Raw genomic sequence first — 25,844 nt, forward strand, 5'->3', positions numbered from 1 at the left:
AGGGCTGAAATTAGGGTGAAGCAAGTGAGGCAACCAGACGACAAAATTTAAATCTCTCTCACTTTCAAGTTCCCTTACAGCCTAAACTCTTCTCTTGCCTCACCCGAGTTCCAGCTCTGGGTGCTTGGCTCTCTCTAGTATCACTGTGGAGAACTGGGTGATTTCCTTTTTCCTCAGTTTATTCAAAATAAGGCTACTGCTGCTGCTGCTAAGTCGCTTCAGTCGTGTCTGACTCTGTGCGACCCCATAGACAGCAGCCCACCAGGCTCCCCCGTCCCTGGGATTCTCCAGGCAAGACACTGGAGTGGGTTGCCATTTCCTTCTCCAACACATGACAGTGAAAAGTGAAAGTAAAACTGCTCAGTCATGTCTGACCCTTAGCGACCCCATGGACTGCAGCCTACCAGGCTCCTCCATCCATGGGATTTTCCAGGCAAGAGTACTGGAGTGGGGTGAATTTTTCAAAGAGAACTTAAGTTAAAAACTGGCAATAAAAAAAGAAACAAAAAAGCCCAGAGAAAACATCTTTCAAAAAACACTCACTAGTCATTGAACCGAAGTTCATGTTAAAAACAAACATTTCCTGGAATTGAGAGAAAAGTGAAAAAGAAAGCGAAAGTCTGTTTCCTGTATTGGTCGTTGACATGGAGTAATGGGAGGTAAATGTGTGGTGAAATAAACTTGGTTTCAAATCCGATTTTATTCTAAGGGATTGCTTTTACTCCATCACTAATTTATACATTTACTGAAATCTTACCATGTACAGAAAGTTTACTCACTCTGTGAGAGAATCTGAGGTGCATCAGACTCTATGATCTCTAGACCAAAGCATAGCAATAGAGAAGACACGGGCACTGACACAAAGCCCAGCACAAGAACGCAAGAACACGCACGTACACAGAAACACTCAGAGGTACAGACTGAGCAGTGGAGGGAACTCCGCTACTAAACACACGTCCCTTGATAGTTCTTGTTCTGACAGATTTGATCATCAACAAATTGTGTGCTGGGGAAAAGAATTCATACGTGAACGTCTACTTCAGGCCAAGCACTGGGTGAGATTAACCTACCTCATTTTATCCTCATTAATATTCTGCGAGTGGATGGTATTACTGACACAAATTCATTCCACTCCTCGACTGCTCCTCATTACTTAGGTCACCCTCTCCACACTCATAAGCAAATATAGCTAGGAACTGCTGGATCCTGGACTCAAACTAATGCCTGACATGTAAACTCTGGCCTACTAGAAAACACTTTAATTCCTATTCTAAAAGTAGGAAAAGGGAAGTCTTATTGGAAGGGTACCATTCCAGCCCTTCTTATACCTTCCTTGTGTCTCATGTCACTCACTGAAATAGCTGTTAATATTCTCACATAAAACTGAAGAAACAGGCTCATACAGACCAATCATTTTCTTATTCAATCATGACATTTTGTTCATCTATATGGTTCATGCACTATGTGTGGGATACAAAGATGAATAAGACAGATCCCCCACAACTGGGAGGAACAAAGGGAGGTGGGATGTTTGAGGTTGGGGGATGGGAGAAATGAGGGAAACAAGCAGCAGTTACAGAGCAGCACACTGTGACAGGAGCATCGGCAGGTGGAGTCAGTGCTCTGAGAGCAGCACAGACAGCTCAGTACAGGCCCGTGTAGGGGAGATGGACAGGTGCACTGGGAGTGGAAAGGGGAAATATGAGATGATGTCAGTAGAATTTCTAGAGGTCCTGGGAAAACTGAGCATGAGGTTCACCTCCAAGAAGACATGTGCAGACATACACAGCTTGAAACAGAGGAACAATGGAGCAGGCAGTACCATTTACAAGCAAAATTATAATGAATTAAATCACGGGGTAAGATAATAATCAATGAAACAAAATGCTTTACATGAGATGTGTAAGGGAAAACAGATTTTTAACATCACTCAAAAGCTCTGCTTCCCTCGTAGCTCAGTCAAAGAATCTGTCTGCAATGCAGGAGACCTGGGTTCAATTCCTTGGTTGGGAAGATTCCCTGGAGAAGGAAATGGCAACCCACTCCAGTATTCTTGCCTGGAGAATCCCATGGACAGAGAAGCCTGGCAGGCTACAGTCCATGGGGTTGCAAAAGTCTGACATGACTTAGCAACTAAACTACTACAAAAGTTCTAATACAAAATTAGAGAACAGTAAAATTCTCTTTCTCACTATAAACACACAGTATGCTTTTAAGAATTTAGCTCATGTTAGTGTTGATCATCCACATCAGCTAATACAATTGTGAAACTTTGTTAATTTTCAAATCAATCACACAGCTAGAAGTAAAGCAGTTAAAGCAAGTTCCCTGAGGAAGACATTCTATCGTGCCCTTGTCTCTTTTCTGAAATTTGGTCCCTATCCTGCTTCTCCCATGTTCTTTACCTGGTGCTCACCCCCGGCCACCATAAAGAAACATGCACACACACCACTCCCCCCAACATTAGTCTTCTATTTACAATAACCTGAACACCCAGGAATCACAATGTGAACACAATTACAAATCACAATTATCTAATCACAATTATATAAATAAATATAAATCACAATTATAAACAAATGATTGAAAGAATAAATGAATGAGTAGGATTCCTTAAAATCAGCTGATCTTTTAAAAGAGGGGAAAAAAAACACAAAAGTGAAACCAGTTTTTCACTTCCTGCTTGCCCTTTTACCACAGAAGGAGCTGAGGTCTAGGCTGGAGATTTCAATAAGCAAACTGCCAGACTCAGGGAAGGAACCTGCTCTGCTTTCTCACTCATCTCTCTAGAGCAAACTGAAGACAGGAGCTTGGCCTCCAGGAGACAGGTAAGTGAAGGAAAAGGAGAGTAATGGGTAGACAGAGAGATACAACAACATACTCAGAGACTAAAATAAAAACAGAAATTGATGGAAACGGGAATAGGGACAGTCAGAGATCAAGGCAGATTAAGAATGATAAGAACACAAATATGAATCTAACATTCTCATTGTTCCAATAAACAGCTCCAAATCTGAGATAAAGGGTGTACATTATCAAAAGAGACAAATAATTTGATAACTTCTATTGTCAAATAAAAATAAATCTACACTGACATAAAAAGAGACTTCATTTGAAAGGATTATTGCAATAAAGGGAAAGAGACTATTGTAATAGAGAAAACAATTCAAACAGAACTGCAAGCATCTCAAAGGACAAGAAGAAAGGGATTTTCTTTTGTAGTGAAGGGTCAACAGGCTAGAAAAAACACAGAATAGAGGGTGTGTATAAAAGGAAATATTTTTATTCTTAGGAGCGATCATTAAGGAGGGGTTGTATACTGGATCAGAACGAGGATGGATCAACCTTAAGGGGTCTAAAAAGAAGAGAAGTTTAATTAATGTTTAGTTTCAAACACTCCAACTGATCAGGCAGACAAACAGCTCAGTGAAAGTTTCATGAGGCAAAGAATGGAATTTTAAGGGTCTGTGTCTGATGGTATATTTAAAATAAGTAACCAAGAAAGATTTACTGTATAGCAATAAAGAAAGAGAGAAAGAAAAGCAGTTTATTTTTTAAAAACGGGTCTGTGTCTGGCCTCCTTATAAGTAATAGGGGAACACACAAATGAGTCTTACCTAAGTCTTATGCAAAAAGGGGGCTCTTTGCAGTAAGTTAACTCTCAGAGCACAAAAGGTTGCATGGAGTTTTTTAACCATCACTGCTTTCCAAGAGCAAAGGACTCATGAAAAGTTTAGTTTATTATGACTCATGTAAGTAAGAGGTGCTATGGTAAATACAGAGAAGAGGGGAACTAACTGGACCTGGAAGAATAAAGGAAGGCTTCACAAATAAGGAGAATTGGGTTAGGAGTATAGTGTCCTGGGAAATGCTCATCTAATATAATATTTTGCTGATCTAATATTTGAATTGATATCAAACAGATTAAGGGGACAAAGTTAAGTTTGATTACATACTTACAGAATCCCTACCAAGACTCAAAGATGGTCTGGCAATTGAGGCATATATACCATCTCAAGCTAAGGAGAAGGCAGTAGGGGTCTGGGGCTTCAAAGAGGAGGGAGACAATTCAGAAGATGGGAAGAGTAAATGATTGGTAAGCAAATGTTTGTGATGCCGTGCAAATATGTCTTTCTGATAAAAAAAAAAGCTGTGTCTGGTAATAGCTCTTTCTGGTACAGTGTTAGTCGCTCAGTAACTCCAACTCTTTGCTACCCCACGGACTGTAGCCCACCAGGCTCCTCTGTCCATGGAGTTCTCCAGGCAAGAATACTGAAATGGGTTGCCATTTCCTTCTCCAAGACTTTCGGGTACAGGCCCTCTATATAATTCTTTTAGGCAGTTCAAGGAGAGGTAAAAAAGCTTTTCCTGAGTCTCCTGGGTCTTAATTGCCTTCTGCTCAGAACAATCCACATGTCAAAGTGGCAGATTTGGAGGTGGCATATTCTGCTCCACCTCAACATACAGGGTTAAAAAAACTATGAGATTGAGGAAAGATAACAGAGTACAGCTTTTATGGGAAGAAAGTGAACTGGCAATTCAGAAAAGGAAAAAGACTGGTTGTAAAAAGAATTGGGTTGGGACTTCCCTGGCAGTCCCGAGGTTAAGACTTTGCTTTTTGAGGTTTGGTCCCCAGTGAGGGAGCTAAGATGCCACCTGTCTTGCAGCCAGGAAACCAAGCCATAGGAGAGAAGTAATATAACAGAAGTTTCAGATGGTAAAGTGTCTGCCTACAATGCTGGAGTCCTGGGTTCAATGCCTGGGTCGGGAAGATCCTCTGGAGAGGGAAATGGCAACCCATTCCAGTACTCTTGACTGGATAATCCCAAGGACAGAGGAGCCTGGTAGGCTACAGTCCATGGGGTCACAAACAGTCAAACACAACTGAGCGACTTCATTTCACTTCACTTCACTTCAAAGAAAAAAATGGTGACTGGGTTGATTGTTGCCAGACTGTGAGGGGGATTGAATGCTAAGACCAAGTAATTTGATCATATCATAAACCAATGAGGACTCTTCGAGTTTTGTAAACAAGTATGAGTTTCAGGATGCACTGTGAAAGGTGGACCGTACAAGGACAGAGATACAGATTCGAGAGCTTCTTGTACAGAGCAGTCAAATAGCGCAAACTAATGCCCGGCATTTAGTAGGTAACTAACAGGGACATAGTTTAGGTGGAGAAGTAGGAAAAAATGGCTTCCAAGAAATAAAAGGTGCCCACATCACCATTTGCCCATCAAAATGGAATAATACCCCCAAAGGGCCAGAGTTAGGGATTCAAAATAAGTTTCTAACTGGATAGGCCATTCAACACCATAAATCCAAGTCCAAAGAGGAGCTACAGAAATAGTAAAATCTACAATAGGAGGTAGAGATTAAGAGGCAAGCTAACATTTTGTTACTTTTTTCTTTTTTATTGAGATATAATTCACATATAATATTAGTTAAACTGTGCAACATGATTCCATATGTGTATATATTGCCAAATGATAACCCACAGCAAGCCTAGTAAATATCCATCATCACACAGTTATCGTTTACTTTTCCTTATGATGAAAAATGCTAAGGTCTTCTTATAACTTTTAAATCACAATTGTGTATTATCAACTATAGTCATCATGCTGCACATAACATTCCCAGGACTCATTCCTTTTATAACTGGAAATTTCAGCCTTTGTACCTCCTTCACCCATTTTCCGTCCTTCTCTCCCACCCTCTGGCAACCACCCATCTGTTCTCTGTATCATTTAGCTTGCTTTTGGTTATGTTATGTTTTGTTTTAGCTTCCATATGTAAGTGAGATCATATGGTTTTTATCTTTGTCTGACATTTTCCTTAACATAATGCCCTCAAGGTCAAACCATGTTGTCACAAATGGCAGGATTTCTTTCTCTCTCTCTCTCTCTCTCTCTCTCTCTCTTTTGCTGAGTAATATTCCATTAGAAATGTACCACACTTTCTTATCCATCCATCCATCAATGGACATTATGTTGCTTTCAACTTTGATTATTGTAAATAATGCTGGAATGAACCTGGTCAGGCATGGGGAGGATCTTTTCAAATTACTATTTTCTTTTCCTTTAGATCACCAGTGACACCATGATATTTGATAGAAACTGGAAAAGGCTAGACACTGCATAAAGAGCCTAAAGCAGCTCACAATTAGCAGCAGAGTCCTTGAACACATATTCTCTAACTACATGATCAAAAGCAGTCTCAGGTTACTCTCCATCCAATTATCTGATTGTTTCTTTGCTAACACTTAACCTGAAATTATTTTCCTTCTTCAAATATTTTGGAGTTTATGGTCTGCTTCCCTCAGTAGAGGTAAACACTCTAAAGGCAGGGATCTAACCTGCCTTATTTATTAGTCAACACACAGTACCTAAAGCATTTCCCAGCACGCTGAAAGCCCTCAATAAATATGTGTGAAATAAATGCTGACATTTAAAAAACTCTTTACCAAACTTCCAATCAGCAGTACTTGTATAATCTCATTTACTCAATGACACATTATCATGATGGGTACAAGAGAGGAGAGATGGTCAACAAAGAGGAGCTCCCAGATTCAAAAGGATAGAAAGCTGGAAAGGCTCCCTGGACTGGATAATTAGAATGTGAATATCAGGCTTCTAGAGAACTTTTTCTAGATAAAGGTGAGGGCAGAAGTGAAACTAAATAATAAAGTGGATAGGATGCATTCAGCAATTTATTTCATCAACAAACATTTACTGAGCCAGAAGTGCTAAATTTGCAATTCCTTTTAGAGAAATCTGGCAATAAAAGAAATATAAAGAAAAGCTCATGAAGAAGGCAAGATCCACTCTATATTTAAACAAAATGGGAAGATGTGTGTTTTCTTATCCAAAGTGAAGAAACCTCAGAAGTAAAAAATTCAAGATATTTTAGACCCAAGATAAAGAAAAAAAAAGAAAAAGCCCAAAGGGAGGGGAGTAGCAGCAGGACTTAGAGGACAGAGTTAGTATTGCAAAGAGGTAGGGATGCCTCTTCCTTAGGGACCAGAGGGAAGAACACAAGAATGGATTACAGAGTCTTAATTTGAAGGTGACAATCTTTGAAGATGAGGAAGGTCTGACCACATAGCTTCTACGCTCTGTAGAAATGGAAAGGGACATCACCAAATGTGAGAGGAGCCTCAACTAATGCTCTCTTTGATGTAATCTTTCCTGCATTCATAGACCCCTCTCAATGCTTCTGGACTATTGGTTCAAAGGACTTACTCAGCCTTTTTCTTATTTACGTCTCTAACCCCATTGTCTCAAAAGGTGCCTGGCACTTAGGACTAGACCAGTAAGTGTAAATTATATGTAAAATTATGAAGATGAGTTGTTTGATTGTGGGAAGTGAAGAAGAGAGTGAAGAAGAGAATGAAGAAGAATCAAACTAGATTTGTTTGGGGCCCGAGACACTGGGAAGATGGCAATAGAATGGATGTGTTGAGAAAACAAAAGGCAGAGAGAGGTTTAAACAAGTTACTGGGTGCAAGCTGGGATGCACGTATATTCCACCTCAAGGGTCTCACCTGCTGGTAAGAAGTACAACTCTGAAAAAAAAAAAAAAAAGAAAAGAAATACAACTCTGTCCTAGGCTGTTCCCATGCTGGTTTCACATTTCTTTGGGCCCTCAGGGATTCAACTTCTTTCTTCAGTCTCCTCAGTTATCCAAAAACACCCTCTAAACACTCTGCTGCTCCTGGTTCAGGTCCCAGTTCAGTTTCTTTCTGTCCTCAAGACAATGCCTCATGTTTCAACTGTAGCCAAGGCATTTGCTACTAATAGCTAGGTACATGAAGACAAAAACGTAAAAACCAAGGAAAGGGAAAAGATATTCTCTTGCTATGTGGTTTTAGAATGCTCCCAGAAGCTTCACTAGTCTAAAAGCAAATTAGAATATGGGAATAAAATGGTCTCAAGGAAGTCATGTCTCCGTGTAAGCAAACACTCCCACATAAATGCCCCTATGTTCTCGCACTTGAAATGTCCCACAGAAGACGGACTCATGTGGCTTCCTCTATCCTAGTTTAAAATTATTTTCTTTTTTGTTAATATAAATTTATTTATTTTAATTGGAGGTTAATTACTTTATAATATTATATTGGTTTTGCCATACATCAACATGAATGCACCACGGGTGTACACGTGTTCCCCATCCCGAACACTCCTCCCTCTTCCCTCCCCGTGCCATCCCTCTGGGTCAGCCCAGGGCACCAGCCCCAAGCAACCAGTATCATGCATCAAACTTGGACTGGTGATTCGTTTCATATATGATATTATACATGTTTCAATGCCATTCTCCCAAATCATCCCAACCTCTCCCTCTCCCACAAAGTCCAAAAGACTGTTCTATACATCTATAGAAAGATGGTAACGATAACCCTGTATGTGAGACAGCAAAAGAGACACAGATGTAAAATTATTTCCTTATTTTTATGTCAATTTTATTGAGAAATAACCTATGCACAAAAAAATGCATCCATTTAAGGTACACATTTTGATGAATTTTGCCAAGTTGAAACCACTAAACCCTTGAAACCATTCCCACGATCAAGACATAAAATATTTTCAAGATCCCCAAAAATGTACAGTGCCCCTTTGCAGTCTATTCCTCCCTCTGCTCCAGTCCTGGGCAACCAGATATACTTTGGGTTACTATAAATTAGTTTGCATTTTATATAAATGGATAATATAAGAAGTATTCTTTCGTTGATGCCTTCTTTCACACAGCATAATAAATTTTAAATTCAACCATGTTGTTGCTTGTATGAATAGTTATCCATTTCTATTATTAAGCAGTATTTCATTGTATAGCGTATTTCGTTTAGCTATTGGATTGGCCAGAAAGTTCATTCAGAGGATGTTACACAAAAACCCAAAAGAACTTTTTGGCCAACCCAGTATCTATATATTTATGGATATTTTGAGTATTTCCAGTTTTTAGCTATTATGCAAAAATCTACTATGAACATCTATACATAAATCATTGTGTGGACAAAAATTTTTAATTCTCTTGGATAGATATCTAGAAGTGAAATGTCTGCATCATATGGTGTGTGCATGTTTCACAAGTGCCTAACAAGTTTCTCAAATGGACTACCAATAGTGAGCCATGGTCTAGCTGCTCTACATCCTCTCTGACACTTGATATTGTCAGTCTTCTTAATTTTAGCCTTTCTAATGAGTTTGTTCTGTTTCCTCATTGCAGTTTTAATTTGAATTTCCCTAATGACTGATAATGTTGACCTTTTTTTCATGCACTTATTGACCACTCAACATCTTCTTTTATGAAATCAGCTAATCATACACTTTGCCCTGTTCTTACTACATTCTCTTACATATTATTGAACTGTAAGAGTCTTTATATAATTTGGATTCCAGTTTTTTGTCAGATATATTCATTGAAAATATCTTCTTCAATTCTTTAGTTTGAACTTTAATTGTCTTAATGTAATTTTCAGAGAGAGCCAAATTTTTCATTTTGATTCTCTAGTTGATCATTTTTTTTATGGAGTTTTTCAGAGACTAGCAGGTAAACTTAGGCTTAGTATTAAATTAAGACTTGCATACAGCTCATGATTTTATGGCTCATGATTTTAGTGTCCTAAGAAAGTTTTGCCCACTGAAAGGCCATGAATATTAATACTTTTCACTCTTCTTTCGTTCAGAAGTTTAATAGGTTAATTTTTACATTTAAGGTTTGGTCTATTTTGAGTTATTTTGGGTGTGGTGTGATGAGCTATTTTGGGTGTGGTATAATGCAGGCTCAATGATCAGGTTTTTTCCACATGGATGTCCCATTGTCCTAGCACCATTTGTTGAATAGATTTTCCATTCGTCTTTGCAAATCAGTGTAGCATATATGTATAAGTGTATTTCTAGATCCTCTGTACTCTTCCATTTCCATGGACTTATATCTGTCTTCATTAATACCATCTTGTTCTTGGTAGCTGTATGCAAGTCTTAAAATGAGACAGTGTAATGACCTCTTTCTTTTTTACATACATAACCAAACCACATATACATGTGCAATTCACTTAGGACAAAAGAGTCAAAAAAATCCCTATTTCTGAGTGAAGACATCTTGAGTTTGAATAGCTCAAAGCTTCTTGACAATCTCAGCAAGTTGGAAGTAATAGTATTCATGAACTTTAACAAGCTAGAGATCAGTATAGATTAGAAAAATGAACAAATATCTGAACTTTTATAACATCTATATCATCAACTATATCCCTTCTACTGAATTTCTGCTAAATATGGCTGAGAGGCCTATTCTTCACAATCTTCCTCTTTAGAACCTGAGGTGTAACAGAAAGGAAACTTTGAGTTAGGGAATGTCAGAGAAGATCTCTGAATACAAGTTATCTGATGTTATTTTCCTGTCACATAGATGTCCACACAACTTTATCTGTGTTTTTCTTAGACAACAGGAAATTAAAGAATTATGCTCTCCTTTTTAACAGGGAACAGTCATTTAATACTAAGCCTAAGTTTACCTGCTAGTCTCTGAAAAACTTCATCTCCCAGTGGCCTGACTCTTATCCTAAAGAACTACAAGTCTTCCTCTACTCCTGTCCAACTGTACCCTCAAATCTGTCTCAGACAGACCATGTTCAGGCTTTTTAGCTCAGGAAATAACAAACAGGTTCTCAGGGGGTTTTCCATATAAGGTCTGAGATTCTCTGCTTTCTGTTTATGTGACTATGAAAGATTTGAACCCAATAACCATAAAACATATGCCTGTGACTTTACTCTGATTAGGAACAACACAGATTAACTTGACAGTCCTCCTGGGATGGAACAAAGACTGCTTTGGTCTTTTCTCCTGGTCTCTTTGATCCTTCCTCCACTGACCAAGGACTTCTCAAACCATAGAGAAGATCATGCCATGAGATTAGAGTCTACCAGTATCTACAGTTTAATGAAGTATCACAAATTGACCACATAAGCGTGCCCAGATGGATATTAGAACACTGCCCATATTCCAGAACAATCTCTCATACTCTTAGCTACTTCTTATCATTAATCTCTCTACTTCCTAACACTTTACACTAGTCATTACTCAGACTTGTGAAATTACAAATTCATTTTGGCAGGTATTTATCTTTCTGTATATGGAATCATATTATAGGTATTCTTTTGCATTTGGCTTGTTTCAAAACTTAAAATTGTGAGATTTACCCATATTGTTGTGTATCACCATGATATTGTTTTTATTATTGTATGAATATGTCACTTTTTATTTACCATGTGACTGTAAAAGTACATCAGGATTGTTTTCAATTTTTTACTTTTTTTTTTTAATTTGAAAAATCCTGAAAAGCACAAGGTAGAAATCATCAGCTGTATTCTATTCCTCAGAGATGATTACAGGTAGAATAATAGGGCAATTGGCCTGGACAAGCCATGCATACATAAAATAAAATATCAGATCAGATCAGATCAGATCAGATCAGTTGCTCAGTCGTGTCCGACTCTTGTTGTTCCATGTCCAGTTCTAACTGTTGCTTCCTGACCTGCATACAAATTTCTCAAGAGGCAGGTCAGGTGGTCTGGTATTCCCATCTCTTTCAGAATTTTCCACAGTATAGATAAGAACTAAATTTGAATCATATTGATTGCACATCTTTGTACTTTTTTTTTCAAACTTAATATATCTTGAGAATTGTCATCTGTAGTGTTATTTTAAAGAGTTCTTTAGAGTCTATTGCATGGATAGCATAGCTTATTTAAGACTTTTTTTTTTTTAAGAGTAGTTTTAGGTTCACATCAAAATTAAGAGGAAAGTACAGATTTCCTATATATCTCCTGCCCTGACACATGCATAGCCTCCACCATTATCAAATCACCCATCAGAATGGTACATTTGTTACAGCTTGATGAGCCCACACTGAAATATCATAATCACTCACAGTCCATAGATTGCATTAGGGTTCTTAGTGGTGTATTTTCCATGGATTTAGACAAATGTATAATGACATGTATCCATCATTATAACATCATATAGACTGTCTTCACTGATCTAAAAATCCTTTATATTCATGTAGGCTCCATTCTCCCTTCAGCCCATTTTTCCCCACATGTCAAGAAACATGCTGCCTACAGCTCCTTGGAACTTTTCCTCTTAAAATGTACACTCTTAGAAAGAAACAGATACTCTCGATTTTAATGTGAAATATTCCAAGGAAGGAAGATTTCTTCTCTACACCTTGACCACAGGATAGTGATCAGTTTGAATGACATCCCACCAGGGATCAAGAGCTGAAATCCTATGGGAACTTCCATATATGGGGGAGAAGGCAACGGCAACCCACTCTAGTACTCTTGCCTGGAGAATCCCATGGATGCAGGAGCCTGGTGGGCTGCAGTCCTTGGGGTTGCTAAAAGTTGGACACGACTGAGCAACTTCACTTTCACTTTTCACTTTCATGCATTGGAGAAGGAAATGGCAACCCACTCCAGTGTTCTTGCCTGGAGAATCCCAGGGATGGCGGAGTCTGGTAGGCTGCCGTCTATGGGGTCACACAGAGTTGGACACGACTGAAGCGACTTAGCAGCAGCAGCCATATATGGGAACATGAGAATTCCATCACGAAGGAGGTAATGCTTCAAATCAGATCAGATCAGATCAGTCGCTCAGTCATGTCCGACTCTTTGTGACCCCATGAATCGCAGCATGCCAGGCCTCCCTGTCCATCACCAACTCCCGGAGTTCACTCAGACTCACGTCCATAGAGTCAGTGATGCCATCCAGCCATCTCATCCTCTGTCATCCCCTTCTCCTCCTGCCCCCAATCCCTCCCAGCATCAGAGTCTTTTCCAATGAGTCAACTCCCTGTATGAGGTGGCCAAAGTACTGGAGTTTCAGCCTCAGCATCATTCCTTCCAAAGAAATCCCAGAGCTGATCTCCTTCAGAATGGACTGGTTGGATCTCCTTGCAGTCCAAGGGACTCTCAAGACTCTTCTCCATACCACAGTTCAAAAGCATCAATTCTTCGGCACTCAGCCTTCTTCACAGTCCAACTCTCACATCCATACATGACCACAGGAAAAACCATAGCCTTGACTAGACAAAACTTTGTTGGCAAAGTAATGTCTCTGCTTTTGAATATGCTATTTAGGCTGGTCATAACTTTCCTTCCAAGGAGTAAGCGTCTTTTAATTTCATGGCTGCAGTCACCATCTGTAGTGATTTTGGAGCCCAGAAAAACAAAGTCTGACACTGTTTCTACTGTTTCCCCATCTATTTCCCATGAAGTGGTGGGACCGGATGCCATAATCTTCCTTTTCTGAAAGTTGAGCTTTAAGCCAACTTTTTCACTCTCGACTTTCACTTTCATCAAGAGGCTTTTGAGTTCCTCTTCACTTTCTGCCATAAGGGTGGTGTCGCCTGCATATCTGAGGTTATTGATATTTCCCCCGGCAATCTTGATTCCAGTTTGCGTTTCTTCCAGTCCAGCGTTTCTCATGATGTACTCTGCATATAAGTTAAATAAACAGGGTGACAATATACAGCCTTGACATACTCCTTTTGCTATTTGGAACCAGTCTGTTGTTCCATGTCCAGTTCTTTTTTTTTTTTTTTTTGCAAAGTAATATGAAGTTTGCTGAAGGAAAAAAAAAAAAAATAGGGTCTTTTTTTTTTTTTTTCCATTCCAGTTCTAACTGTTGCTTCCTGATCTGCACACAGATTTCTCAAGAGGCAGATCAGGTGGTCTGGTATTCCCATCTCTTTCAGAATTTTCCACAGTTTATTGTGATCCACACAGTCAAAGGCTTTGGCATAGTCAATAAAGCAGAAATAGATGCTTTTCTGGAACTCTCTTGCTTTTTCCATGATCCAGCTGATGTTGGCAATTTGATCTCTGGTTCCTCTGCCTTTTCTAAAACCAGCTTGAACATCTGGAAGTTCACAGTTCACATATTGCTGAAGCCTGGCTTGGAGAATTTTGAGCATTACTTTACTAGTGTGTGAGATGAGTGCAATTGTGTGGTATTTTGAGCATTCTTTGGCATTGCCTTTCTTTGGGATTGGAATGAAAACTGACCTTTTCCAGTCCTGTGGCCACTGCTGAGTTTTCCAAATTCGCTGGCATATTGAGTGCAGCACTTTCACAGCATCATCTTTCAGGATTTGAAAGAGCTCAACTGGAATTCCATCACCTCCACTAGCTTTGTTCATAGTGATGCCCTCTAAGGCCCACTTGACTTCACATTCCAGGATGTCTGGCTCTAGGTCAGTGATCACACCATCGTGATTATCTGGGTCATGAAGATCTTTTTTGTACGTTCTTCTGTGTATTCTTGCCATCTCTTCTTTTTTTTTTTTATTTTATTTTTATTTTTAAACTTTACATAATTGTATTAGTTTTGCCAAATATCAAAATGAATCCGCCACAGGTATACATGTGTTCCCCATCCTGAACCCTCCTCCCTCCTCCCTCCCCATACCATCCCTCTGGGTCCTCCCAGTGCACTAGCCCCAAGCATCCAGTATCGTGCATCAAACCTGGACTGGCAACTCGTTTCTTACATGATATTTTACATGTTTCAATGCCATTCTCCCAAATCTTCCCACCCTCTCCCTCTCCCACAGAGTCCATAAGACTGTTCTATACATCAGTGTCTCTTTTGCTGTCTCGTATACAGGGTTATTGTTACCATCTTTCTAAATTCCATATATATGCGTTAGTATACTGTATTTATGTTTTTCCTTCTGGCTTACTTCACTCTGTATAATAGGCTCCAGTTTCATCCACCTCATTAGAACTGATTCAAATGTATTCTTTTTAATGGCTGAGTAATACTCCATTGTGTATATGTACCACTGCTTTCTTATCCATTCATCTGCTGATGGGCATCTAGGTTGCTTCCATGTCCTGGCTATTATAAACAGTGCTGTGATGAACATTGGGGTACACGTGTCTCTTTCCCTTCTGGTTTCCTCAGTGTGTATGCCCAGCAGTGGGATTGCTGGATCATAAGGCAGTTCTATTTCCAGTTTTTTAAGGAATCTCCACACTGTTCTCCATAGTGGCTGTACTAGTTTGCATTCCCACCAACAGTGTAAGAGGGTTGCCTTTTCTCCACACCCTCTCCAGCATTTATTATTTGTAGACTTTTGGATCGCAACCATTCTGACTGGCGTGAAATGGTACCTCATAGTGGTTTTGATTTGCATTTCTCTGATAATGAGTGATGTTGAGCATCTTTTCATGTGTTTGTTAGCCATCTGTATGTCTTCTTTGGAGAAATGTCTATTTAGTTCTTTGGCCCATTTTTTGATTGGGTCATTTATTTTTCTGGAATTGAGGTGTAGGAGTTGCTTGTATATTTTTGAGATTAGTTGTTTGTCAGTTGCTTCATTTGCTATTATTTTCTCCCATTCTGAAGGCTGTCTTTTCACCTTGCTAATAGTTTCCTTTGATGTGCAGAAGCTTCTAAGGTTAATTAGGTCCCATTTGTTTATTTTTGCTTTTATTTCCAATATTCTGGGAGGTGGGTCATAGAAGATCCTGCTGTGATGTATGTCAGAGAGTGTTTTGCCTATGTTCTCCTCTAGGAGTTTTATAGTTTCTGGTCTTACGTTGAGATCGTTAATCCATTTTGAGTTTATTTTTGTGTATGGTGTTAGAAAGTGGTCTAGTTTCATTCTTTTACAAGTGGTTGACCAGATTTCCCAGCACCACTTGTTAAAGAGATTGTCTTTAATCCATTGTATATTCTTGCCTCCTTTGTCAAAGATAAGGTGTCCATATGTGCATGGATTTATCTGTGGGCTTTCTATTTTATTCCATTGATCAATATTTCTGTCTTTGTGCCAGTACCATACTGTCTTGATAACTGTGGCTTTGTAATAGAGCCTGAAGTCAGGTAGGTTGATTCCTCCAGTTCCATTCTTCTTTCTCAAGATCGCTTTGGCTATTCGAGGTTTTTTGTATTTCCATACAAATTGTGAAATTATTTGTTCTAGCTCTGTGAAGAATACCGTTGGTAGCTTGATAGGGATTGCATTGAATCTATAAATTGCTTTGGGTAGTATACTCATTTTCACCATATTGATTCTTCCAATCCATGAACATTTGCCATCTCTTCTTAATATCTTCTGCTTCTGTTAGGTCCATACCATTTCTGTCCTTTATCGAGCTCATCTTTGCATGAAATGTTCCTTTGGTATCTCTGATTTTCTTGAAGAGATCCCTAGTCTTTCCCATTCTGTTGTTTTCCTCTATTTCTTTGCATTGATTGCTGAAGAAGGCTTTCTTATCTCTTCTTGCTATTCTTTGGAACTCTGCATTCAAATGTTTATATCTTTCCTTTTCTCCTTTGCTTTTCACTTCTCTTCTTTTCACAGCTATTTGTAAGGCCTCCTCAGACAGCCATTTTGCTTTTTTGCATTTCTTTTCTATGGGGATGGTCTCAATCCCTGTCTCCTGTACAATGTCATGAACCTCCATCCATAGTTCATCAGGCCCTCTATCTATCAGATCTAGGCCCCTTAAATCTATTTCTCACTTCCACTGTATAGTCATAAGGGATTTGATTTAGGTCATACCTGAATGGTCTAGTGGTTTTCCCTACTTTCTTCAATTTCAGTCTGAATTTGGCAATAAGGAGTTCATGATCTGAGCCACAGTCAGCTCCTGGTCTTGTTTTTGCTGACTCTATAGAGCTTCTCCATCTTTGGCTGCAAAGAATATAATCAATCTGATATCAGTGTTTACCATCTGGTGATGTCCATGTATAGAGTCTTCTCTTGTGTTGTTGGAAGAGGGTGTTCCTTGTGACAAATCTTAGTTTCTTTTAATAGCTCTCATATCTTCTTGTATTATGGCTATTTGTGTGCTTGCCATAACTCATCAGTAGAATTTAAGTTCCTTAGGAATCAGAACCATGTCTCTTTCTCTGTAGTATTTTCTAAATTTTTACTTTTATGACTAGTGGTGCTATGAACATTCTGGTGGATGTGTCTTGATATGTGTTTAAACAGAGTTCTACTGGCATATACATAAGGATGAAAAACTTGACTTATTCCTGTCACTTATTTATATGTACCCATAATTTCTTCTTTAGAATTTTTTTCTTGTCTACTTTTGTGATACCAATTGAGATTTCTTTATTTCATTTTATCATTTCATTAGTTAGGATGATGGACAGAGAAGCCTGGGGGACTACATTCCATGTGGTCACAAAAAGTTGGACATGACTGAGCATGCACACACACACACAGAGAAAGGAATCACCCTTTTATGTCATTACTAACTTTCATTTTTATATGTCACATTCAAAAATAAATTTTTACCAGTTTGGTACATTTTCACTCTCATTACCACCAAACACACACAGACACACAAACACACACACACACACACACACACACACACACACACACACACAGTATCCTCACCTATACCACTTCATCCTGTATTGAGCTAACTGGAATTTTTAAAGTTTTTATTGAAGTATAGTTGCTTCATAATATTGTATTAGTTGCTACTGTACAGCAAAGTGAATCAGCTATACAAATACATATATCCTCTCTTTTTTGGATTTCCTTCCCATTTAGGTTACCACAGAGCACTGAGTACAGTTTCCTGAGCTATACAGTAGGCTCTCATTTGTTACCTATTTTATACATAGTATGTATATGCCAGTCCCAACTTCCCATTCATCCCATCCTCCTTTCCCCCTTGATACCTATCTATGTATTTGTTCTCTACATCTGCGTCACTATTTCTGCTTTATAAATAAATCATCTATGGCAATTCTTTCTAATTCCACATATATACATTAATATATGATATTTTTCTTTTTTTGACTTAATTCACTTTGTATAAAAGTCTCTTGGTCCATCCACATCTCTACAAATGACCCAATTTCATTCCTTTATATGACTGAATAATATTCCATTGTATATATGTACCACTTCTTCTTTATCCATTTCTCTGTTGATGGACATTTAGGTTGTTTCCATATGCTGGTTATTGTAAATGGTACTGCAATGATCACAGGGGTGCGTGTCTTTTTGAAATATGGTTTTCTTTGCAGTAATTGCCCACTAGTGGGATTGCTGGGTCACATTTTAGTTCTATTTTTAGTTTTTTAAGGAATATTTATACTGTTCTCCCAGAGAAGGCAATGGCACCCCAATCCAGTACTCTTGCCTGGAAAATCCCGTGGACGGAGGAGCCTGGTAGGCTGCAGTCCGTGGGGTCGCTAAGTCAGACAAAACTGAGAGACTTCACTTTCACTTTTCACTTTCATGCATTGGAGAAGGAAATGGCAACCCATTCCAGTGTTCTTGCCTGGAGAATCCCAGGGATGGTGGAGCCTGATGGGCTGCCGTCTCTGGAGTCACACAGAGTCGGACACGACTGAAGCGACTTCGCAGCAGCAGCAGCAGCAGCATACTGTTCTCCTTATGGCTGTATCAATTTACAATCCCACCAACAGTGCAAGGGGGTTCCCTTTTCTCCATACCCTCTCAAGCATTCATTGCTTATATGAACTAGCTAGAATTTTCATTATAACTGTTTTTAATTTTTGTCTTATACAGTAAAAATCATTTACACTAGTAGCTTTAATTTTTCCTTTACTAATTTGGTTGACAGATAATCTTAGGATCCAAATCATATACCTTAAGAATATTGAAAATAGTGCTATAATATCATGTAGCAATACCATGCTACTCCTGGGAACTCTGACATCCATCTGCTTTTATTAATAACATATCTGTATATAATCAAGATTGTTCATTTGCTTAATATTCAAACTCCTTACTGTCCACTCTACAAATAGGAGAGTATTTCCAGGATCTAGTAAACAGAGTTGTTTCTGTTATTGTTAATTTCATACATAATTTGATGTAAATTTTCATTATGGACAATCAGGCCTACTACAGCTCTGGGAAATAGTCTATTTTTTTTCTTTGATAATTTCTGAAATTATCAGAAATTTCATGTAATTTTTCTGACCATATTAGTCACATGTCAGCGGCATTTTGGATCTAGCCTACCTGTCTCCTTAAAAAGCTTTATACCTCTGCACAGGCCTTTCCATTTCTTTATCCTTTGAAGTTAAAGTCTTAAAAAATTTAACTCACTTGAACATTCTAGCACAGCAGTTGAATTTTCATGTGTATTCACTCAAATAGTGAGAAAGAAAGAGTACTTCAACTGGAAACTAAGAAGTAAAGAGAGTCAAATGATACATCATCACGTTCAGGCCAACAGAAATGGCAAATTTATTTTTTACACTCCCAACTTTTCTCCACTAAAAACTGTTTTCCTAGAAGAGAGTTTTTTTGTTTTTTTTTAATGTGATTTACCACTTGGCAGCATTTGTAAAATGAAAGTTGAGGTGTTTTTAAAAACCATAGTTCCTCAGCAGTAACGTAGACCCTCCATGTCAGATTCTCTGTGAGTGGGGCTGGGAATCCACATTTTTAAGTTGTCCTCAGGTAATCGTTATACAATATAAAGTCTGAGGACAACTACTTTGAAAGATTAATTCATGTTTTAAACTTTACATTAGTTTAAAACCAAGTCAAATTCAATCAGTCAGAAGAGTGCTGCTGCTGCTGCTGCTAGGTCGCTTTAGTCGTGTCCGACTCTGTGCGACTCCAGAGACAGCAGCCCACCAGGCTCCCCCGTCCCTGGGATTCTCCAGGCAAGAACACTGGAGTGGGTTGCCATTTCCTTCTCCAATGCATGAGAGTGAAAAGTGAAAGTGAAGTCGCAGAGTCACATCCAACTCTCAGCGACCCCATGGACTGCAGCCTATCAAGCTCCTCCATCCACGGATTCTCCAGGCAAAAGTACTGGAGTGGGTTGCCATTGCCTTCTCCACGTCTGAAGAGTGAGGCCATTACAATCCTTAACACCTGCATTAATTTACTGCAATTTCTGCCTTTTTTGAATAGATTCCTGCCTTCTTTAAATCTATCTCTATAATTTGGCATGCAAATAGACCAAAACTATACACTTCCCTGGTGACTCAAACGGTAAAGAAACTGCCTGAAATGCAGGAGACCTGGGTTTGATCCCTGGGTTTGGAAGACTCCCTGGAGAAGGGAACAGCAACCCACTCCAGTATTCTTGCCTGGAGAATTCCATGGACAGAGGAGCCTGGCAGGCTACAGCCTATAGCGTCACTAAGAGTAGGACAAAACTAAGAGATTAACATTTCATTTCATTTTCATGTGATAAGCAAGGTAGAGAAACCATTGATAAAATCTTTCCAGCACCATGAAGAATGGGTAAATAATCTACCTCTAGCCCAAAAGTCCTGAACTGTAGGCAAAAGCAAAGCAGACAAGAACTAAAAGAATCTTTTCTTCTCCTCATCCTTCCTATTACACATATCTCTACTTCTCTTTTATTGACACAACACCAGTGTCAGCTCTGAGGCACATAAAGCTACAAAGAATGACTCATTGACATTAGACTATCAGAACAAGTGCCTTATACACAAGTGCTCGAATATACACACTATTTTATATGTATTTTTCTTAGAGAATAAGTCAGTGAAAGGCAAAACAGGATCTTCAACAATGATGTAGTCCTATGACTATTGCTATTACTAGATCCTTGCTAGAACTGACAAACTTGAGTTTTATGTGACTTCAAAGGATTTCTTCCCAAACACTCTAGTTGGAGGTGGAAAGGAGGGATCCTGGTATACAACTTAACTGTAAAACTGATTTACTCCTGAGGAAAATACTAGTGTTTTCTGGACCTACATACACCTAGTAAAGGCCTCTGCATTCATCTTCAGCAGATATCATTTTATTAGGTTACAGTAGATACCAAGGATTCAGTCTTTAGCAAGAATTAAATATATTGATTGATTTCCACATTACTCTTTCTGTAGTCAATATAAAATCTTAGTTTTACCATGCTGCTTGGTGGTCAAAGGTTGTGTCCATTGGGGTATAAACCAATGTTCTCAAATCACAGGCAGATCATCTCCTAATGTGGGAATATATCCATAGTGTGCCAGTTCCCTTCAGGGAAGGTAATCTTGAAAAATATCTTCTGACACATTCAACTCCTACCTAACACTCAGCACAGTTACTCATGCAGAATGAAGAATGACAGGAGCCTGACAGTGCAACAGGACAGACTTCCCAGCTTTCCAGTGTCACAACAATATCTGTCCAAATCTGAACCAGATCGTCCAGTGGAGACAATCATTGAGAAGTCTACACTCCTCCCTATGTGTCTTTGTCTGTGCTCTCGAACTGACAGCTCTGAGAATTCTCGGTCAGTAGGCTTAGTCTTAAAGACTTAGAAGAAAAAAGCAGCAAGAGCTACTGTCCTACATTTTTTGTTCTTTCCTAACCTATATGGAGGTCAATGACTATGGCATTTCAAATGCTGAAGAGGCCTTCTTTGGGTTACAATCTCCCACATCTCCTAAAGGAAAGCATCTCCCCATTTTGAGACAACAAGAAAATAATAGAATTGCTAAAACATTAGCAGAAAAGACAAACAGCATCTCCATTAACTTTCAGTCTATACCAAAATGTTAAAAGTTATTTTCCATGTTGCAGCAATTTCCATATAGCTATTTCCTATTATTTCCTAATTGGAAATTGGAAATTTCCAAATTGCTATTTCCTAATATTGCCTATCATCTCATGGCAGAAGCTTCAGGAGACGGAAAGTCACTTCTGAAAGAAAACCTACAGGATCAACGTTCTTGACTACAGTTGTGGTATGTAGTTTCTAGTTAAAGTAAAAATCAAACAAACAAAAAAGAATCTTTGCCTTAATTTAGACCCTTCAGTCTTGATCTTTCCTTTCATTCTCCTATGTATGTAAGCTTCCCAATCTTTATTGGACTTGACATATTATCATTAAACCTTATATTTATTCTCCCTGGAGTGGTGGGTCTGACATTCTACTTTCAGTCTTCATAGTCTCCAGGAGATTGGAACCTGCTTCTACCTTGGGGAGATTCTCTTTTTCCTACATTTCCATTCTTGGTCCCATAGGATCCTCTAGTCCTTAGAATTTATTCATCCCATTCAAACAGCCTTTTCTCTTTTCATGAGGCTTTCCCTGATACTCTTACCACTTTTCAGGTTACTTTAGTTCAGAGGCCAATCTTAACTGAATATCATCTCTTAAAATTTGCCTCTACCACCTGGAATAGGTATAGGCAGCAAATGAATTCCATGTACAGAATAGCTCAAATAATCCTAAACCACCTAAACTCCAAGTCCCTTTGGTCAACTAAAAGGATATCTTGAAGGTTATATGTATCTCCATATAACAGCCATCTTACTTGTTTGGATGGCATACACTCCCCAGGCTATGCTACTCTCTTAATTCCTTTCTATACTCTACCTTGATGCACTGAAAAATTCCCTGAAACCTAATCTGCATATGTATTCCTTCTAGGTTCTCTGGTTTAAGTCTTAAAGTCTCCACTAACAGTTCCTCTCTCCAGATTTTCCTAAACTGTGAAGCATGCTCTTATAAGTCAGAGAATCTGATTCTCCTTTGGCTAGGTGGTGGCAAACTCCTTTAAAGCCTCACCCCCTTCAGTGGGATTTACCTCATTGAGTCTCACATACCTCTGGGCACTGAGACTGTGGTTCCAAGAGAGACTTTAGAAAAATCGAAAGATGGGAGGTGTTAACATTTATTGAGCTCTTAGTATATGTCAAACACTGGACTGAGGACTTCACATACTTTACTTCTTGGCACGTAGATGAGGGTAGCTCCATGATTCAAGGCCTACCTAATGACCTCCCTTTGCTGCTAAACAATAGAATGTAGCATAGATGAGGGAATTTTCAGATAAAATTAAGGATCCAAATCAATTGATTTTGCTTTAACCAAAAGGAAGATTATCTTGGATAGGCTCAACTTAATCAAGCAAAAGGCCTTAAAGAGAGACTCAGCCCTTCTTTAGAGATAATTTCCCCTCCTGCTGACTTACAAAAGTAAGCTATCATGTTAAAGAAAGGCCTTTGGAAAAGATAATGTAGCCAGGAACTGTGAACAGTCCTAAAATCGCAAGAAAATTAATTCTGTTAACATGTATAAGCTAAGAGCAGCTTTTCTAGTTGAAATTCTAGATGAAAATACAGCTCAGTCAACACCTGGAGTGCTGCCTTATAAAACCGCGAATACAGCACCCAGCTAAGTCATGCCAGACTCCTGACAGAAACTGGGATATATCTGTGTTTTGAGATGCTAAGTTTGTGGTAATCCATTATAAAACAATATAAAAATAAAACAGATTTTGATGCCTAGAAATGGTACCTAAAAACTTGGAAATAGCTTTGAAATCAGTCAAGTGAGCAGAGATGAGAAGAACTTTGAGAGAAAGCCTATATGTTTTCAACACACTGTTGGTAGAAATCTAATCTTTAAGTATGCCACAGTGAGAGTCAGAAGAAACTGAGGAACATGTTATTAGAAACAGAAGGAGGAAGATTCTTGTCACAAAGTGATAAAAAAAAAACTTAGCAAAATTATATCCTGGAGTTATGCTCAAGAAAATACTTAAAAGCTGGTTTTATACTTAGGGAGACTTCCAAGTAAAGTGTTAAAATGACTCTTGAATTCTTTTTTCTATTTATGATAATATGTGAGAGGAGAATGATAAATTGAGGAAAAAACTGTTAAACAAAATGAAATCAAGACCTTACCATTTTGAAATTTCTCACCATCTGTAAGAATTAAAGAGATTCACAGTCTTAATCTCTGTTAAGTATGACTGTACAACTTTTCCCTAAAACTTCAGAAAGATTAAAAGGTGAAGGAATCAGGCACAAAAATAGGTCTTCCAATCGTTTTAAGGATAAAGGTTTCTTATAAAACTAGAAATAAAACTACCATATGACCCAACAATCCTACTAGAGGGCTATATATACCCTGAGAAAACTGTAATTGAAAGAGACACCCATACCCCAATGTTCACTGCACCACTATTTATAATGGCTAGGACATGGAATTTGTATGCAAGTCAGGAAGCAACACTTAGAACTGGACATGGAACAACAGACTGGTTCCAAATAGGAAAAGGAGTTCGTCAAGGCTGTATATTGTCACCCTGTTTGTTGAACTTCTATGCAGAGTACATCATGAGAAACGCTGGACAGAAAGTGAAGAGGAACTCAAAAGCCTCTCGATGAAAGTGAAAGAGAGTGAAAAAGTTGGCTTAAAGCTCAACTTTCAGAAAACGAAGATCATGGCATCCGGTCCCACCACTTCATGGGAAATAGATGGGGAAACAGTGGAAACAGTGTCAGACTTTGTTTTTCTGGGCTCCAAAATCACTACAGATGGTGACTGCAGCCATGAAATTAAAAGATGCTTACTCCTTGGAAGGAAAGTTATTACCAACCTAGACAGCATATTCAAAAGCAGAGACATTACTTTGCCAACAAAGGTTCGTCTAGTCAAGGCTATGGTTTTTCCTGTGGTCATGTATGGATGTGAGAGTTGGACTGTGAAGAAGGCTGAGCGCCGAAGGATTGATGCCTTTGAACTGTGATGTTGAAGAAGACTCTTGAGAGTCCCTTGGACTGCAAGGAGATCCAACCAGTCCATTCTGAAGGAGATCAGCCCTGGGATTTCTTTGGAAGGAATGATTCTGAGGCTGAAACTCCAGTACTTTGGCCACCTCATGTGAAGAGTTGACTCATTGGAAAAGACTCTGATGCTGGGATCGATTGGGGTCAGGAAGAGAAGGGGACAACAGAGGATGAGATGGCTGGATGGCATCATCGACTTGATGGACATGAGTTTCAGTGGACTCCAGGAGTTAGTAATGGACAGAGAGGCCTGGCATGCTGCAGTCCATGGGGTTGCAGAGTCAGACACATCTGAACAACTGTCCTGAACTGAATGGAAACACTGACACAGAGAACAGATTTGTGGACACAGTAGGGGAAGGAGACGTTGAGATCAATTCAAAGAGTAACAGGAAAATACACATTACCATATGTAAAATATATAGCCAGTGGGAATTTGCTATATGATGCAGGGTGCTCAACCCACTGCTCTGACAACCTAGAGGGGTGGGATGGTAGGTTGGAGGGAGGTTCAAGAGGGAGGAGACATATGTATACTTGGCTGATTCATGTTGATATATGGCAGAAACCAACACAATACTGTAAAGCAATTAACCTCCAATTAATAATAATAATAATTAAATAGAAATCATTTTAACCACACCCTCCCCAAAAAGGAGGATAAGGGTTTGCCTCACTGATATCAACCAAACTAGAAGTCCTCTAGGGAGCTTAAGGTACGGTACTGTTTCCTACTATTTCAGCAGGAGGGCAAGGCTTAGAGGGTTTGTCTGGAAAAGATATATAAATGTGGCTTTTGCCTAGGGGAGTGAATCCCACTGACATTTACAGAAGATCCACAAAGTTCTTGAGAAAATCTGTTCAGCAGAAACACTACTAAGCTGATGTTGGAGAGAGTGTCTGTTTATGTCTGTCAGATATAGCTGGTTTAGAGTATTGTTCAATTCCCCTGTTTGCTACTGGTCTTCTAACTGTTTCTCCATATGCAAAGCATAGCATTGAAATCTCCAACTATTATTTTAGAACTGTATATTTCTGGTTTCTCTTCTCAGTTTTTGCCTCCTATGTGTTAGAGTTCTGTTTTTAGGTTCCTAGGTTTATATCTTCCTGATGGGTTCACATTTTAATCAATATTTAGTGTTCCTCTTTGCCTCTTGTAACAATTTTCGACTGAGTCTATCTTATCTGATCTTAGCACTGATATCTCAGTTCTCTTTTAATAACTATTTGCCTGGAATGTCCTTTTCCATTCTTTTACTTTTGACCTATTTGTCTT

General features: G+C 38.8%; 1 protein-coding gene and 1 long non-coding RNA gene across 2 annotated transcripts in view; one reads left to right on the plus strand and one right to left on the minus strand.

Annotated features, from left to right (window-relative positions):
- LOC104974257 (uncharacterized) overlaps positions 1–25,844 on the minus strand; it is a 140,105-nt gene that overhangs the window by 43,718 nt on the left and 70,543 nt on the right. The gene's annotated exons all lie outside the window — the stretch shown is intronic.
- Positions 2,730–25,844, plus strand: part of LOC101903126 (interferon-induced very large GTPase 1) — a 62,353-nt gene continuing 39,238 nt past the window's right edge. The window contains exons 1-2 of the mRNA XM_059875117.1: positions 2,730–2,828; positions 21,663–21,732. The gene's annotated coding sequence lies outside the window, so the exon portion shown is untranslated. The remainder of the gene's footprint in view (positions 2,829–21,662; positions 21,733–25,844) is intronic.

Source organism: Bos taurus, chromosome 15 (assembly GCF_002263795.3).
Source record: "Bos taurus isolate L1 Dominette 01449 registration number 42190680 breed Hereford chromosome 15, ARS-UCD2.0, whole genome shotgun sequence".
Classification (NCBI taxonomy): domain Eukaryota; kingdom Metazoa; phylum Chordata; class Mammalia; order Artiodactyla; family Bovidae; genus Bos; species Bos taurus.